The following is a 16155-nucleotide window of genomic DNA, read 5'->3' as shown; positions in this document are numbered from 1 at the left end:
TGGCCTCAGAGAGGCATCCCCCATGCCCCCCCTGGCCTTCCCTGTACCCCCTAAAAATTTCTTAAAACACCCCACTAGGAAAGCTCTCAGTTTTTTCCTTTTCAGTTCCCTTTTTGCTTCCCTTCTTGCTGCGCTCCTCTGGGGGTTCCACACCCCGTCATTGAGGGCGGCCCTCAAGGTTGTACTGGGCCATGCCTGCACGAGGGGGGAATCGCGCAGGGCCAGCAGTTCCGACCTGGTGTAAGTTCCAAACATGAACACGAGGTCCAACAACAGAAAAACACGGGGGGGGGGAAACAAGTCCTCCTGATGGCCAATTTCCATTCCGAGACCTGAGATAGGTGAGACAACCAGCCGCTAAAGTTGAATCCACGGCCGGGTTCTTCCGGCCGGATCCTCCACCAAGCCGCCGGGCCGCCGAACCATGGCCTCCACCCTCGCCGGGCCCACCGCCGAGTCCGCAGGCCGAGCCTATAGGCCGGATCCTCCGCCGGGCCGCCAGGCCGCCGGGCTACGGCCTCCATTTCTCGCCGAGCCTGCAGGCCGAACCGCCGGCCGAGTCCGAGGCCATCATGGCCTCCGAATCCACCGGACTGCGGCCTCCGAGCCGCCGGCCGAGTTGCCGGCCAGGTCCGCATCCGTCGCGGCCTCCACAGCCGTCGCGGCCTCCGAATCCGGGTCCGTCGCATCCGTCACGGCCTCCGAATCCGGGTCCGTCGCATCCGTCGCGGTCTCCACAGCCGTTGCGGCCTCCGAATCCGAGTCCGTCGCGGCCTCCGCTGTCATCGAGGCCGCGGGCCGAGTCCGGACCAGGTCTTCCGCCGGGCCGTATCCAGGGCCGAGTCCAGGCCAGATCTTCCGCCGGGCTCCGGCCTTCGTCCCATCCATATCCTCGCCGGGCCGAGTCCTCCGAAGACTAGGAAGTCACACAGCAGGCACCAGGTTACCGGCGAGCTCAGCTCTCCGAATTGGGGTCGCGGCGAAGCCCTCAACCCTCGGGAGGCCCCCCATTTCTGCTGAGGACTCCGCTCCGTTACGGAGCCACCCCCGGTAGGTCCGCCATAATTTCGAAGAGGTGGCAAAATTACACAGAAGAACTATACAAGAACGAGCTTAGCATCCCTGATAACCACGATGGGGTGGTCACTGACCTCAAGCCAGACATCCTAGAATGTGAAGTGAAATGGGCCTTAGGAAAGCTGAGCAACAACAAAGCTAGTGGAAGTGACAGTATTCCAGCTGAGCTATTCAAATTTTTAAAAGATGATGCAGTAAAAGTGCTACACTCAATTTGCCAGCAAATTGGGAAAACTCAACAGTGCCCACAGGATTGGAAAAGGTCAGTTTACATTCCAATTCCAAAGAAACGCAATGCTAAAGAATGTTGAAACTATCGCACCATTGCACTCATTTCACATGCAAGTAAACTTATGTTTAAAATCCTACAAGCTAGACTTCAGCATTATGCGGATCAAGAAATTCCAAAACTACAAGCAGAATTTCGAAGAGGCAGAGGAACTAGAGATCAAATTGCCAACATACGCTGGATCATGGAGAAAGCTAGGGAGTTCCAGAAAAACACCTACTTCTGCTTCATTGATTATGCTAAAGCCTTTGATTGTGTGGATCACAACAAATTGTGGCAAGTTCTTAAAGAGATGGGAGTATCAGACCATTTTATTTGTCTCTTGAGAAACCTATATGCGGGTCAAGAAGCAACAGTGAGAACTGGACACGGAACCACTGATTGGTGTCGTCTGTAAATTTGATTATTTCCCCATCTATCCCCTCGTCCAGAATGTTGATGAAGATGTTGAAGAGCACTGGGCCCAGAACAGAGCCTTGGGGCACCCCACTACACACTTCCCTCCATGTATATGCGGTTCCATTGAGGACCACACGCTGAGTATGGGCGGTCAGCCAGCTACGGATCCATCTGGTGGTGATGCTGTCTAACCCACATTTTTCTATCTTATCAAGTAGTAGGTTGTGATCTACTTTGTCAAATGCCTTACTGAAGTCCAAGTAAATTATATCCACAGCATTCTTCTGATCCACTAATTTTGTCACTTGGTCAAAGAATGCAATAAGATTTGTCTGGCATGATCTGTTTTTGACAAACCCATGTTGGCTTTTAGTAATGACTTTGTTTGCCTCTAGGTGTTCGCTGATTCGTTGTTTGATTATCTTTTCCAGAATCTTCCCAGGTATTGAGGTCAGGCTGATAGGTCTGTAATTTCCTGAGTCCATTTTTTTTCCTTTTTTTAAGATGGGAACTACATCAGCTCTTTTTCAGTCCTCTGGTAGTTCCCCAGTGCTCCAGGATCTTTGAAAAATATAGTTCAGTGGTTCTGAGATCACATCTGCCAGTTCCTTGAGAACCCTGGGTGTAATCCATCTGGTCCTGGTGATTTGAACTCGTCTAGGCTGGACAAGTGCTCACTTACCATTTTCTTGCCTATCTTAACTTGTGTTTCTATTCTGTTTCTTATGGCACTATTTTTGATAGGTTGGTCTGTTTTTTCCCTTTGTGTAAAGACAGATGCAAAAAACAAGTTAAACAGTTCTGCTTTCTCCCTGTTGCTTGTCACCTTCTTGCCACTTTCCACTACTAATGAACCAATCATTTCCTTCACTTTTTTCTTATTTTTTACATGTTGAAAGAAGCTTTTTTTGTTATTTTTGACTTTGGTCACAAGCCTTAGTTCATTTTGAGCCTTAGCTTTCCTCACTTCATCTTTGCAGGCTCGGGCTATTTGCTGATATTCTGCCTTAGTTAAGTCTTAGAAGCTCTTAGATATCAGAGCAACTGCTGTTCCAACTGAAGGGTATTCCTTTCTATGCAAAGTGGTCAATGAACTGAATACACTTGAGGCAACATAAAACAAAGACTTCTTTCAAACTACAGCAGAAGTCAATATTCTGACTTAGTTATGTGCTCCTCTTTCCACTTTCTATACTTGTCCTTTTTATCTTTCAATTGGTCAGAGAGTTCTTTATGCAGCCATGCTGGTTTCTTTTGAGAGCTGTTATTTTTTCTCTTTGTTGATATTGTGCCTACCCTACAAGGTTCCATCCAAAAAAGGTGCCGGAACTCCGTTCTGGGCATTGTATGACAAAAAAAGCCCTGGTTGTAAGTCAAGGACTAGCTCAGTGGTGGGATTCAGCCGGTTCGCAGCACTTCGGCAGAACCAGTAGCTAATTTTTTGTTGCCCAGGCCCAGAATGGACTTCCAGAAGTGGCATCCAAACAGGGAATCAGTTGTTCACATATTTGAATCCCACCACTGTACTAGCTTTATACCTTAGAATCATTTTGAGTTTATAATACCAATTACTTAATTCAAAATAAAAGTGCAATAATTGTAATAGGTAATTACTTTAAATTTTTTGCTTTTGAAACATTTTAATCTCCAATATTTCTAAATTTTAACTAGTGAATTATAATTAAGGAATGTGTTAGTTTTGCTCTTGCATAGTGAATACTATTAATAGTTTCACATATTAATATAAAAATATGCAATAAAAGTTTGATACAAAATAAATATTTTGCAATACGTATCAGCTACTGTTCAGGATGATATGGAAACAAGACTAACCATTGTCATGATAACTTGCTGATAAATTCATTTTATCTTAAATTAGTTATGCAAACAAATACTAGTTCATATGCAGGACTTATTGCTTCATTTTTAAAACAATAGCAAAATATTTGTTTAAAGTTGATATTTGTAATATTGAGCTAGAACTGCACAATGTTTCAAGTATGGATTAAAAAATAAAAAAGGATTTTTTAGAAAATAGCTGTATAATCTAATATAAAGTTCATTAGGTAATATTGAGTATTATATAGGTATAACCAGATACTATTTAATTATTTTGCTCCATTTAGATTTTTCTTACTCTCATGTTATTATCCAGTATTATACTGTATATATTTATTTAATAAAGTTTAATAATAATTAACAATGGATGCTTCTCACCCTATTGTTGCATTTCATGTGCTTAGTATCCAATCCTTCATTTTATCTTTTCTCTGCTCAAATAACATGCATGAAGATGCATTGGAAAACTGGCACCTTGTTTTTCCAAGTTTAGTTTTTAAACAAAATAATGAGTAATTCCAGTATGTTAAATGAGTAATGAATTTCATATCTTGCATCCTTGCCTGATAATAAAAATGTGGATGGGCATTGAAAAGATATAAATAATGTAGAGTCAGTAACAGAATGCCAGATGCCATTTCAAGATATAGATTAGCAGAAACTAGTAGAGCACATCCATGAACACCAACTATCAGTCACCAGACATGATGAAAATTCCTTAACAGCAACAACATATGGACAGATTTAACTGAAAAACTGTCAGCATCCTAGAACAAGGTAAGTCTGCAAATGCTACAAAATTTCTGGAAACCTGGCACTCAGAAAAATCAGCCATCAATAGGCACATAGAGATAAGCAACGTTTGCATACAATTCAAAAGTTATAATAAAAAAGGTAAAATGAAAAAAAAATCTTGCTAACATTTAAATCCTAGTTAAGCAGAGATTAGTATCAGAATTATTACCAGACCAATAATCAAGTAGTAAACAATACTCCAATCAAGGAATGAGCAATTCAAATAAGCAATCAAACAGTAAACAATAGCCTCATTTACCAAGAAGTAAACACAATTTCCATCCACATTGACAAGACAAGCCACTGTATATAAGCCAAAAGCAACCACCACTCCCTTTTAGCACTGAAGATGTTACCTAGTTGGATAATGAAGTATCTGCAAGAAAACAACTATGATCAGAGAGCATCAAGAATTCCAAAGCATCATCATTTCAGTCCTGGTGTCAGAAAAAGTTCATATTTATTTTATCCTAGATCAAATAAACCAACTTAATATTCCTTCCTTTTTCTTTGAACAATATTAATGTTTAGTTACTTCAAATAATGTTGTAGAACTTGATTTGTTTTCATTTTTTTCTTCTCTCTTCTCACAATAGTCTTCAAAATTTTAACAAGCCTATTTTTTAAATCTAACATAAGAAAATTATGCAAGTCACTCTGTTGGTTTATTGTATTTATATTCCTTTTAATTATGGCAACATTCACCAAATTATTTTGTTTGTTGTGTAACATCCTTTCCCCTGTTATTCTTGTAGCCTATCATTCGTAAATACACTTTCAACTGAATCTTGCTTTTGTCAGGTAGAACTATTTCTTCTTCCATAATTTCATTTACAGTCTCTCCATAGAGGTAGATGTCTCTGTTGAAATTATTAAAATTAATTTCTGAATCCGTTGTTCCCTCTACTGTCCAATATTTAATATTTCTATGTAAAAATCACTAGTTTTGGAAGGAAAGTCACATAGAACTGTGAAACATATCAATCTAGAGGCTTCTGACAGAAGAAAAGCATTTAATAAGCAATTTCTGAAAATGGTTAGAAAAGGAATTATGTAAACTTAGTGTCCTTTCAAAGGTGACAACCATGGTTTGAGCAAGATTGCTATTCACTCATATCCCACAATGCTAAACTTACTGGAGACCACTATCTTCTAGTCTCCTCACAAAGAACATCTGTCTGGAGCACTTGTAGGCCATCTCAAGCCCTCTCCTTTTCCTGAGAGGAATTACCAAGGAATCTTACCCATTCTTCATTTTGCCATGGCCAATGGGTCTGCTTTTTGGAGCTGTCTTAAGTCTACCATTTCTTTCTCCAGAACTCCCTTCAAATCAGTGTTTTTCAAATTTGGCAACTTTAAGATAGGTGGACTTCAATTCCCAAATTTCCCCAATCAAGTTTGATGTTATAGATGATAAGTTATAGATGATAAGAGCCAGATAAAGTTGGCAATCATCTTGCAAACATTCTAATAGGCCAGCATGATTCTATCTGGAAGTCAGCAAAGTAGATTTAGCTCTCTATATATACCACAGAATTTAATATTCTTTCTTAGCAATATTAGAAAATAGATTCAGGAACATCTGCTGCAATGATGAAAGCTACCCCTGAGGCACAAGGGCCACTGAACTGCAGGCATATGCCTTGCTCTATATTGGATTACCGCAATAGACTTTATGCGGCTTTAAAACGGTTTGGAAATTTCAGTTGGCACAAATGCAGCAACAAGATTTTGGCAAGGTAACACATGACACAGGAATAGAGATTTGCATCTCCCCCCCCAGTGAAGTAATAAATAGATCTGTCTTTGGGTTTTATGTTCTATGTTAATAAATAATATTGACTTAAGAATAAGCAATAAGCTGGCCATATATGTGGATGATATTTGGGATAATTTATAAAAAGTTTCTTTAAACTAAATAGGGAACTAAATAGCGCCTATGGTTTAATAAGTGTAAATACCAGGATCTGAGTATTTTGGTGATTTCTTACTTCAAGCATTATCTTCCTATCCAGTAAGATCTAAGATGGCAGTTTTGAAGGACTACCATCTTTGGGGGATACAAAGGTGGGCATTTGTCCACTGCTGCCCTGCTTTTCATTGGGACTAAAGCCTGTTGAGATTTAGGAAGGCCATTAAGACTTGATTGTTTCAGGAAAGCTTTGAAGACTAAAAAGAGGTAGGAGAATAATGGTTTGTAAGATACAGGTAATCCTCGACTTACAACAGTTCATTTAGTGACTGTTCAAAGTTACAACAACACTGAAAAATATGACTTATGACCATTTTTCACAATTACAACCTTTGCGGCATCCCCATGATCATGTGATCAAAATTCAGATGTTTGGGAACTGGCTCATGTTTATGACTGTTGTTATGGCCCCCTCAGAGGCTGCTTCGGAGGAAAAGGAGAAGGAGTTGGAGCTGGGACCGCCCAACAGGAAAGGCATGTCCTGGGCTCCTCAGGCATTGGGAGAGGTGGTCAACCAGATGGAGAGCTGCCTGCTTGCACAGATACAGGGGAGGATTGGCTGCTGACCGGCAGTGGTGCTGATAGGCAGCCAATCTCCTCTGATGAGGAACAGCTGCCTGCTCCATTGATCCAAGGGCAAGGAGAGTGGAGCATAGGCAAACCCAGAGAAGGACTGCAAGGCTACTCAGGAGGAGGTCACCCCACCTCTCCTCACAAGGAACACCTGGAGGGAAGTAACTTTAGGAGAAGCCATGGGGAGTTAGTCTTTGCCAGGAACAATTGTTTGTTTTGGCTTACACTCTCCCTGGCTTTTACTCATGTCTGTTGCTATTTGCCTTTCCTCACTTGGAAGATAGCTCTTTGCATTTTGTTTTGGACATCATCCTTCTCTTGTGGCCTACGTTTGGCCTTTGCTTCACTGGAGCTTTGGAATTGCTTCTTTCCTGGGACCTGCTTCTTGTCCTGAGGACTGCCCTTGTATTGTGCCTGGACCCTGCCTGGTGGATTGGACTAGGAACCCTGGACCTTGCCCTGTGAGCATGTTCCTACTCTGGGGGCTTTCTTGGTACTATAGGGAATGTTGTTTGGAGGACTGAGGGTGGCTGTCTTCAGGGTAGTGTGAAGGTGAAACCTTACTGGTTGGAGGGCCGTTGGCTGGAACATTTGTTAAGAGAAATAAAGAACTCTCTAGAGGCCTGCCTTGCCTTGACCACCTGGGCCATAACAACTATTGCTGTGTCCTGGGGTCATGTGATCACCTTTTGAGAATTCTGACCAGCAAAGTCAATGGGGAAGCTAGATTCACTTAAAATCTGGGTTACTAACTTACCAACTGCAGGATTCACTTAACAACGGTGACAAAAAAGGTTGTAAAATGGGCAAATTCACTCAACAAATGTCTCACTTAACAACATGAATTTTGACCTCAACTGTGGTCATAAGCTGAGGACTACTTATACTAGACATCTTCATTTCTAACTCAAAAAAGTGGTTCTTTTCTGAGAACCACTGTAATACTTTCTAGGATAGGAAAGGAAAATTGGTATTATATGGCTGACAGAACACCATGTAGGTAGTGAGGATCTATGGGAATTTTAGTGCTCTCCTATTTCCTGCAGTGTTCAAGGTCAATCTTGGTTCTATGTCAGTCTGAAGAAGATATATTAAATGTGATCACATTGGAATAGTGATGGGGTGTTAAATTATCTGAATATCTATTCTGTCTGCAGCAGGCTGGCAGAACAAACAATGTGGATTTCCCAACTGTTACTCTCTATTTGATGACTCTACGCATTTGATAAAAAGATTGATGGAGAATTTTTGTTTTGTTTTGGTTTTTTTAGAGCTATAAAACTTACCCCAATAAAATTGTGGACTGCATTGAAATGACATACATAGATAAAAAGTGGGGGTTATTTTAAATTACTTCTACGCAGATTTCAAAATCCTTTTGTCTCATAATAAAGCTTAAATTTTTGGAGGATACAGTACAAAAGTAAAAGAATTATGAGTCTTCCCTTAATAATTGAAAACAAAAATGCAATGGGTCCTCCAACATCCTGGAAAGGAAGGTTGGATTTGGGAGAGTACAAGGTCTGCATCAAATGCTGTGAGTCTCCAGAATACACGGCCCAAGCACCCAAGCAAGAGTGACAAGCACTCGGGAGTCCTGCATCCAGATTCTGAACATCTACAACAAGCAGCGTCTACTCCTCCTTCAACCAAGGAGCCCATCATGGCTCCAAAGAGTGCCCAGAGGTGCCTGCCAAGGTCAACTGCACATCAGTATGTAGCGACTCACTATTCCCCAGTGAACTCCCAAGTGAAGAAACGCCTTTCACAACGTGCACTGTGCCACAGAGCACGACGGGGAGGAAAGTCACTGGACTCCGCATCCAGTTGTTAGATGGGAGTTCACAGTTCCTATTGCGCCATTGCTAGAATGGGACGCCTTACTCTGCATCCAGTCGTTAGATGGGAGTTCACGGTTCCTACCACTGCCATTGCTAGAATGGGATGCCTTACTTCACTTCCAGTCGTTATATGGGAGTTCATGGTTGCTATTGCCGCTATTGCCAGAATGGGACCCCTTACCAGACGATCGCAGTCAAATTCCAACACCAGAGGTAGCACGCACCATACCTCACCTAAAGCATATGGCTAATCACCTTCCTGCCCTAAATCCTGAAGCTGAAATCTTGCCTCTGTTAGGAGTAGATACCCCTGACACCTTTGCCTACCATAGAATGGTCAGAGGCCCAACAGGCCCCCTAATTGCCTTTAAGATGGAACCTGGATGGGTCATCCCAGGAATGGTCTGTGTTGACCGGCTGCAAACTCCAACCCAGGTGAATATCTCAACGACCTCCATTCTTAGTAATGGGAGAGCACCCCACCTAAAACCATGGCAAGAACATTTCACGCTTTCAACAACTAAACCCGTTTTGGGAGTGATAGTGTTCCAAACCAGCAAAAATCACAATGACTTAGCCTTGTCGATAGAGGACAAAGAATTTATGCAGCTACGCGCACTCTCCCAGAGCACCACAGAATGGGACAAGCTGCGTCTGCCAGAATAGAAGCAAGATTGGGAGACGTGGCATAGATCTCTAAATTGTCTCCAAAGCGTCCACATACAGCACAGTTCCCCTTTCACTTGCCACCACAACGAAGAAAGAGCTGCATGTGTTCTCAGATGCTTCAACAAAGGCAATAGCAGCTATAGGATATATCAGAATCTATGGCAGGGAGAGCTACAATATCAGTTTCATTATGGGAAAGGCGAAACTGGCACCACAACAAGGTCACACCGTACCCAGATTAGACCTCTGCGGTGCTGTTCTGTCTGTAGAACTCGCAGACATAATATCAAAAATGATAGACTTTGAGCTGCAATCCACCACCTTCTACACAGACAGCAAGGTGGTATTGGGCTACATCCACAACCAAAGCAGATGCTTCTACGTCTATGTAAGCAATAGAGTGGAAAGAATCAGAAGATCTTCAAATCCTGAGCAATGGCGATATGTGCCAACAGATCAGAATACAGTGGACCAGGCTACGCAGTCGATTCCTGCATCACAGTTGGCAGAATCAATCTGGTTAAATTCTTGGTTCGTCTGAATTCTTGGTTTGTCTAGACAGCCAGATGACACAGACACCAGAACATCACGAGCTTCTAGACCCAGATCAAGATGACAACATTCGACCTCAGGTACCCAACAAATTGCTCAGACAGGGTGAGAAAATGACCGTCCAGATTGTCTGCTTGTCTACAAACATCAAGGAGACAGAGAAACCTTCTCCTAATCATTTCCTAGAACCGACTTGCTTCGAATGCTTCTCCAGACAGAGACCTCTCGTAGTGGGTGTAGCAGTGATCGTTCATTTCCTGCATCGTGAGATGAGCTTCCCAGACAGCTCTCTCCAGGCCGAGAGAGGGATTCTTCGAAGTGTGCAGCAAGACACATACCTAATGGAATTTGAATGTCTGGAAGCTAAAAAGGCTATCCCAAAGTTTAGTGCTTTGCTGAAATTGAACCCGTTCCTGGATAGTAATAACTTACTTCGAGTAGGAGGTTGTCTAGACAAGGCCGAAATAGTGTCATATATCAAGTACCCTATCATCCTTCCTGCCCGTCAACATGTCACACACCTGCTGGTCCAACTCTACCACGAAACCGTCCATCATCAAGGCAGGCACTTCACAGAAGGCACTATCAGAGTGGCTGGTCTCTGGATCATGGGAGCCAAAAGATGCATCGCCACCATTTTGTACAGATGCCTGCATTGCCGCAAACAATGAGGTGCGACACAACACCAGTTGATGGCTAACCTGCCACCCAAACGCCTTAGTCCAGGGCCGCCATTTATCAACATAAGCCTAGAGGTATTTGGACCTTGGTCCGTGTCTGTCCATCGGATCAGAGGTGGTCAAACTAACAGCAAACGTTGAGCCATCCTTTTCACATGTCTTAGAGCTGTCCATATTGAAGTCATTGAATCTATGGACACTTCTTGCTTCATCTACGTTCTAAGAAGGTTCCAAGCCCACAGAGGCACAGTTAAGGCATTTAGATCTGATCGCGGAACTAACTTTGTAGGAACCTGCAAGCAACTGCAGATTGATGAAGGCATTTGCCCCAACTCAGCAATTGAAAAGTACCTAAAGGCCCAAAATTGTGTATGGATATTCAATCCTCCCCATGCATCCCACATGGGAGGAGCGTGGGAGCGTATGATTGGCATAGCCCGCAAAATCCTGGACTCTATGTGGACAAAGATACCCATACTGATGCATGAGGTCCTCACTACCCTCATGGCAGAAGTAGCAGCCATCATCAACGCTTGACCTTTGGTTCCAGTTTCTTCTGATCCTGAAAATCCAACTATCCTCACCCCAGCCGCCTTGCTAACCCAGAAGACAGGCGACTGGCCAGCACCATTAGGGAACTTTGTTCCCAAAGACATATATAAATGGCAATGGAGACAAGTTCAACTGCTGGCCAACACCTTCTGGAAGCACTGGAAGCAAGAATACTTGTCTACTCTTCAGGATCGTCGCATATGGAAGACCAAAGAGCCCAACCTAGAAGAACCTTATCTTGCTGAGAGACAAGGATGCACATCGGAACTCTTGGCCCATGGGACTTGTGCACCAAGTTCTACCCAGTTCTGATGGACTAGTTCACCAAGTTGAAGTCCAGATCATGAAGCCACATGAGTCAGATCGTGACTCAAAGACTCTCGTGAAGAGGCTTTATACCAGACCGATCACCAACTTGGTACTGCTGCTGAGGAAGACCGAACTTCAAGATTGATCCTCGAACTATGCATATTGTGTCTACCTCATAATTACATTGTTTGATGTTATACCTTTGTTTATCTCAGTTATAGTTATGCATGTTTTGTATTTACCTCATGATTACATTGTTTTGATGCTACGTTTTGCCTATTCTAGTTAATAGTCAGTTAATAGTGAAAATTGCATTATTTGATGCTATGTTTTTTGCTTATTCTAGTTAGTTAATAGCGGAAATTGTGTATTTCCAAGCGGGGAGTGTGCTGGACCAGTATGTAACCATCTGGCCAGTATGTAACCATCTGACCAGTATGTAACCATCTGTGTGTAGAGCAAGTAGCATTTTAAGGGTTAAAAGGCCGTCTCCTTAAGATATGGACTTCTGGGAAATGTAGTTTAGTTGTTACATGTGTTCTAATTGGCCACTGGGAGGGTCTTGTGTATTACCAGACATCCTATTACGTGCCAGGTTTTTTTATTATCCTTCGATGAATCCTAGCCTGGTGGCTAGGCTAGGAGCTCCGTAGCAGCATGTAACATTTACATAGAATGGGGAAATCCATTATTCCTTTACCTACGAGATGGGTCCAGATTACAACCTATATTCTGGAAGAACTTCTGCAATAACTGTGAGTTAATGTTTTGAGGATACCTGGAATAAAAGCAATTTCATATGACCTCATCCGTTGAGTTTATACTGCCTGTTTCAAGTGGAATTCAGCAATCTTCTCTGCATGGGACAGGAAAGTCTAATTTGACTTGCACTGTCCATGGCTTCATTTTTATGTTGTCTGTGCCATGCTGAATGTGGCTAAATAAGCATAGTGCTGTTGTTTATGATTTATTAGCAGATGTGCCAAGGATGGTCCATTATAAAACAAGTGATGGATTGATTGATTGCAGTGGGAGCTGGTCAGGCTTTGTCAGTTTGCTTGTTATTTTGCACATTTTTTAAAAAAAACAACAACAAATATGCTATGTTTCTAAAAAAAAAAAATTCTCCCTTTTTGGAAAAACCCAATTCAAAAGGAAGTTTGTGAATAAATTCTGCACTCTTTTTGTGTTCCAGTTTGCCTAAAAAGCACCATTTAACTTAATGTGTGATGAAGAAAGTTGCCAAAAAGTTTAAGAGTCCTAATGATCTGTAAAATAGCACATTTACCTCAGTCATGCTCTTGTGAACCACACCACACTAAGCAGGAAAAACATCCAGCATATTCTATTTCAAATAGATATGTTTCAATGAATTTGTCATTTATGGAACTTAACTCAGGATGGAAAGAAAAAGAATAAAATTAATGTCAGATGTACTTTTGATTGAGAAGTTCAATATTTAAAATGGAATCAATAGAATTACCCTTCAATTCAAATTGTCGTGTATAAATAGTATATATCAGTCCACTTTTGCAATAATTTCTATATATAGCTAGTATGATATCTTAATAAAGCTATTCAGTAATATTTAACACTCTGTAAATATGAAGTATAGGCAAGTGGCAGTATTGTTCATGAGCATTAAAATGAGGGATATTGAGTACTAACATCTGCATTATATTAGAAAATACAGAGCAGATTGTATTTCACTTTTATCCAATTTGGGTTTATCTTGATGATGAGAATTCCAAATATAGAAAAAATCCTTAATGATAGAACACTTTGTTTATAGCTAAACACTTTGTTTATATCTAAAGATATATTTATTTCAAATAAATTGAAAACATATTTTTGTAAAGATAAAAGTAAAGTCTCCTGTCCAGGTCACTAAATGAATGTATCAAGGGTTTTTTCCTTCAAATAAAAAGGAACATGTTTTATCATTATCTTCTTCCAAAATGTTATTTCAAGTTAATATTTTAGTCTATAGCTCTGGGAGCTCTGATATTCTTCTATCCAAGTGCAACTTGATATTTTTAAAGCAACCATCATTAGGTATACTAACACTGCCTGCTCTAAGATGGCTTTAATTTAGAAACATCTTCCAAGTCTGTGGTGGGAGTCATTTTCTGTGATAGTAAACCTGCCATCTGTTATTTATTCTGCTCAAGAGCTGTAAAAAGCAATAGAATATGCAATCATTGAGATCAGCAGCTATCTTCCATTCAGTGATGGGCCAGCCTTAAGGGCTTTTGGTGGTGGCAAAATGCTGCTCTGTCAATCTTATATAAGTTAGGCTGGGGTAATGTAAAGCATAAGTGGATAAGGACACCACAGTTGCTGCTTTCTTCCTGAAAATAAGAAAGGTTACTTGCATCCTTTCAGTTTTATTCTGGTGAGAGAAAAGCAGCTGCAGGAATGTTGGGCTACCAAAAAACAAAAACAAACAAACAAACAAACAAACCCAACAACAATCTCTGTCTTTGCTCCTCTTGGATGTTCCTGTATAGACAGACACCATAATCTTTTAGAAGACTTTTAATTTCATTATGCTCAATTATGTTCTTGTGATCTGCCATGACTTCTTTTGAAATATGGATTGTTTTATCTGTAAAGTGCCCAGAGACATCAAGGAATCAAAGGGGCCTTGAAATTGGATGGAAGGGAAAGAAAGAAGGAATGAAAGATGGTGGCTACATCTGTACAATTCAAGTGCTCCCCTTTTTTAGATGCACTGCAATGCTGCTAACTATGCTCAGGAATTTGGGGGATGAGGGGATAGTATGAATTTGGGGGATGAGGGGATAGTAAAGAATGCTAAAACTCATTGTTTCCTTTTCAGGAAAAGCTGAAGAATGGTTTTTAAATTTGGAAAGTAGATTAATGACACTCTTCTTTCAGACAATTTTATTTCACAGCAAAGTTTTAGGGAAATTTTCATAACAATGCTTGTCATTTTACATGTGTGTTATCAGGTGCAAAGTATTTCTAGTACTTGGCACTTTTAAGACTTGTGGACTTCAACTCCTAGAATTCCTCAGCCATCATGGCTGGTTGAGGAATTCTGGGAGTTGAAGTCCACAGGTTTAAAGTTGCTAAGTTTGAAGACTCCCGAGCTAGCTGGTAGTGGTGCATATTAATAAACATGGATAAATTCATCATACATTAGTCAGTGCAAAGGGAAAGTGATTCAGCAAAGGAACAGACACTGAAAAAATTAAAACTGGTACTTTTTTTCCTTTTTTTCTACAGTTTGTAATATTTTATTAGATTATAGAATAAAATACAAAAATACAAAAGCAAATAGTAGGACACAGTGGGGAAGAAAAAGGGGGGAAAAGTGAGTGGTAGAAGGGAAAAAGAACAGACTTCCTCTGTTGTAGTAGGAGGAAGCATTAACATTGAACCTCAACTTTTTACTTTTCCATAATATTATAAACTAGCCATTTCTATAACAACAAATGAATCTAATCAGTAAAACCCCAAATCCCTCCCCCCCTTTTTAGTCATCACGTTTTTGACACCTTGCTAAGTACTGGTGGCACTCAAATATTGTCATGTCCTAAAAGTGGTACAATCTGTGAAAAGGTTGAAAAGCCCTGATTTAAGGCCTATATCTAAACTATGTAAAAGCACTCCTGATTTAACTAGATCTGGGCTTTCAGGGGCAAACCTGATTTTTAAAGAGAATTCAGTTATGTCCAATACAGGTTGATAATCTGAAAATATATATCTGATAACATGTCTTTGGGGATTCTCAATCATCCAGGTCATGGTTGTCCCACAGGTGCTTTTCCAAAAGGCAACTGGACTTTTTCAAGAAAGTCCAGTTGCCTTTTGGAAAAACACTTTTGGATGTCTGCCAACAGCTTTCTTTTTCTTCTGGATTAGATTAAGGTTCTTTGCTTCATTCAGTTCATCTTTTCTTAATTTATTAGCATTTGATTTATTTCTATATTTTTATCAATGCTTATCGGATTCTTGCTCAGTCAGTTCACCTTTTTAGATAGAATTCAAAAGTATCACCTTGAAGTGCATATTGTAGTGTCAATCAAGACTTCCAAAGGCAACAATGCCCCTTAGTTCTTCTTAAGAAATTCTAGATTATATTAAATCCTTAAGATTAGACTTCCAAATGATCATTTGCCTTCTCCTGTTTGAAGTTCTGCAGATGTCCTGGGTTATAATTTCCATCACAAACTGCCATAGACAAAGAACAACAATAATGCTGGTCATGAAGAAGTCTACCTTGATTATAGATTACTGAAAACTATTCCTGCCAGTTTTAGGCAAATGTCAAAAGATCATAGAAAGCAAGATGAAATATGGGATTGAAACCCATATGGCAAGATATTGAATAGTGCTATGTTAATTTATGTTAACTTATATCAAGCAAACTTCCTGGAGTGCAAAAAAAAGAACTATGGTGGAATGAAAATAATATGTTACTATTGATATTATTTTCACTTTCACTGCTCTTTCAGAGAAGACTCGAAGTAGCACAGTTTTATATTCTTTGAATCTTATTTGATTTATGTTTATTTCTTTGAAGAATAACCAACTTAACATTAACCCACACCATTTTCTGGGAAAGCCTTGAAATAATCT

The 16155-nt window shown here is 40.6% G+C and overlaps 1 protein-coding gene across 1 annotated transcript in view; it reads left to right on the top strand.

The window, feature by feature from the left end:
* NAV3 (neuron navigator 3) overlaps window positions 1-16155 on the top strand; it is a 225098-nt gene that overhangs the window by 149173 nt on the left and 59770 nt on the right. The gene's annotated exons all lie outside the window — the stretch shown is intronic.

Source organism: Protobothrops mucrosquamatus, unplaced genomic scaffold (genome assembly GCF_001527695.2).
Source record: "Protobothrops mucrosquamatus isolate PMUCROS unplaced genomic scaffold, P.Mucros_1.0 scaffold63, whole genome shotgun sequence".
NCBI classification, from domain to species: domain Eukaryota; kingdom Metazoa; phylum Chordata; class Lepidosauria; order Squamata; family Viperidae; genus Protobothrops; species Protobothrops mucrosquamatus.
Note: the sequence above shows the minus strand (reverse complement) of the source record. Positions and strands in the feature narration are given on the sequence as shown.